This window comes from Triticum dicoccoides, chromosome 2B (genome assembly GCF_002162155.2).
Source record: "Triticum dicoccoides isolate Atlit2015 ecotype Zavitan chromosome 2B, WEW_v2.0, whole genome shotgun sequence".
Taxonomy (NCBI): Eukaryota; Viridiplantae; Streptophyta; class Magnoliopsida; order Poales; family Poaceae; genus Triticum; species Triticum dicoccoides.
Window position 1 is genome coordinate 808,677,922 of NC_041383.1, and position 3,356 is coordinate 808,681,277.

Below are 3,356 nucleotides of genomic sequence, written 5' to 3' on the forward strand. Positions count from 1 at the left end.
CGTGGTTGTTAGATAAGTACTCCCTCCGTTCCTAAATAATTGTATTTCTAGATATTTTAACAAGTGACTACATACGGAGCAAAATGAGTGAATCTACACTCTAAAATTGTTGGAAATATGCCCTAGAGGCAATAATAAAAGGATTATTATTATATTTTCTTGTTCATGATAATTGTCTTTTATTCATGCTATAATTGTATTATCCGGAAATCGTAATACACGTGTGAATACATAGACCACAATACGTCCCTAGTAAGCCTCTAGTTGACTAGCTCGTTGGTCAACAGATAGTCATGGTTTCCTGACTATGGACATTAGATGTCATTGACAACGGGATCACATCATTAGGAGAATGATGTGATGGACAAGACCCATTCCTAAGCATAGCATAAGATCGTGTAGTTTGTTTTGCTAGAGCTTTTCAAATGTCAAGTATCTCTTCCTTAGACCATGAGATCGTGTAACTCCCGGATACCGTAGGAGTGCTTTGGGTGTACCAAACGTCACAACGTAACTGGGTGACTATAAAGGTGCACTACAGGTATCTCCGAAAGTGTCTGTTGGGTTGACACGGATCGAGACTGGGATTTGTCACTCCATGTTACGGAGAGGTATCACTGGGCCCACTCGATAGTGCATCATCATAATGAGCTAAGTGACCAAGTGTCTGGTCACGGGATCATGCATTACGGTACGAGTAAAGTGACTTGCCGGTAACGAGACTGAACGAGGTATTGGGATACCGACGATCGAGTCTCGGGCAAGTAACATACCGTCTTACAAAGGGAATAGTATACGGGGTTGCTTGAACCCTCGACATCGTGGTTCATCCGATGAGATCATCGAGGAGTATGTGGGAGCCAACATGGGTATCCAGATCCCGCTGTTGGTTATTGACCGGAGAGCTGTCTCGGTCATGTCTGCATGTCTCCCGAACCCATAGGGTCTACACACTTAAGGTTCGGTGACGCTAGGGTTGTATGAATATGAGTATGCAGCAAACTGAATGTTGTTCGGAGTTCTGGATGAGATCCCGGACGTCACGAGGAGTTCCGGAATGGTCCGGAGGTAAAGAAAATTATATAGGAAGTGCTGTTTCGGCCATCGGGAAAGTTTCCGGGTCACCCGGTATTCTACCGGAACCACCGGAAGGGTCCCGGGGGTCCACCGGGTGGGGCCACCTATCCCGGAGGGCCCCATGGGCTGAAGTGGGAGGGGAACCAGCCCCTAGTGGGCTGGTGCGCCCCCCCTTGGGCCCCCCATGCGCCTAGGGTTGGAAACCCTAGGTGGGGGGGGGGCACCACTTGCCTTGGGGGGCACTCCACCCCCCTTGGCCGCCGCCCCCTTGGGAGATTGCATCTCCCAGGGCCGGCACCCCCCCTGGGGGGCCTATATAAAGGAGGGCAAGGGGGAGGGCAGCCGCACCCTTGTGTCTTGGCGCCTCCCTCCCCTGCTACACCTCATCCTCCTCCCGCAGCAGCTTGGCGAAGCCCTGCCGGAGTTCTGCTGCATCCACCACCACGCCGTTGTGCTGCTGGATCATCATCAACCTCTCCTTCCCCCTTGCTGGATCAAGAAGGAGGAGACGTCATCCGCTCCGTACGTGTGTTGAACGCGGAGGTGCTGTCCGTTCGGCACTTGGCCATCGGTGATTTGAATCACGGCGAGTACGACTCCATCATCACCGTTCTCTCAAACGCTTCCGCACGCGATCTACAAAGTGGTATGTAGATGCAATCTCTCTCCCATGACTCGTTGCTTAGATGAACTCATAGATGGATCTTGGTGAAACCGCAGGAAAAAATTTAATTTTCTGCAATGTTCCCCAACAGTGGCATCATGAGCTAGGTCTATGCGTAGTTCTCTATTGCACGAGTAGAACACAATTTTGTTGTGGGCGTAGATCTTGTCAACTTGCTTGCCGCTACTAGTCTTTTCTTGCTTCAGCTGTATTGTGGGACCCGGACCGACCTTACACGTACGCTTATGTGAGACAGGTTCCACCGACTGACATGCACTAGTTGCATAAGGTGGCTAGCGGGTGTCTGTCTCTCCTACTTTAGTTGGAGAGGATAGATGAAAAGGGTCCTTATGAAGGGTAAATAGAAGTTGACAGAATCACGTTGTGGTTATTCGTAGGTAAGAAAACGTTCTTGCTAGAACCCAATTGCAGCCACGTAAAAGATGCAACAACAATTAGAGGACGTCTAACTTGTTTTTGCAGCAATTGTCATGTGATGTGATATGGCCAGAAGTTGTGATGAATGATGACTGATATATTGTGATGTATGAGATCATGTTCTTGTAATAGGAATCACGACTTGCATGTCGATGAGTATGACAACCGGCAGGAGCCATAGGAGTTGTTTTTATATTTTGTATGACCTGCGTGTCATTGAAGAACGCCATGTAAATTACTTTACTTTATTGCTAAACGCGTTAGCCATAGAAGTAGAAGTAGTCGTTGGCATGACAACTTCATGAAGACACAATGATGGAGATCATGGTGTCATGCCGGTGACGAAGATGATCATGGAGCCTCGAAGATGGAGATCGAAGGAGCTATATGATATTGGCCATATCATGTCACTACTATATAATTGCATGTGATGTTTATTATGTTTTATGCATCTTGTTTACTTAGAACGGCGGTAGTAAATAAGATGATCCCTTATAATAATTTCAAGAAAGTGTTCCACCTAACTGTGCACCGTTGCTAAAGTTCATCGTTTCGAAGCACCACGTGATGATCGGGTGTGATAGATCCTTACGTTCACATACAACGGGTGTAAGACAGATTTACACATGCAGAACACTTAGGGTTAACTTGATGAGCCTAGCATGTACAGACATGGCCTCGGAACACAGAGACCGAAAGGTCAAACATGAGTCGTATGAAAGATACGATCAACATGGAGATGTTCACCGATGATGACTAGTCCGTCTCACGTGATGATCGGACACGGCCTAGTCGACTCGGATCGTGTAACACTTAGATGACTAGAGGGATGTCTAATCTGAGTGGGAGTTCATTAAATAATTTGATTAGATGAACTTAATTATCATGAACTTAGTCTAAAACTTTTACAAAATATGTCTTGTAGATCAAATGGCCAACGCTCATGTCAACATCAACTTCAACGTGTTCCTAGAAAAAACCAAGCTGAAAGATAATGGCAGCAACTATTCGGACTGGGTCCGGAACCTGAGGATCATCCTCATAGCAGCCAAGAAAGATTATGTCCTAGATGCACCGCTAGGTGAAGCACCCATCCCAGAGAACCAAGACGTTATGAACACTTGGCAATCATGTGCTGATGATTACTCCCTCGTTCAGTGCGGCATGCTTTACAGCT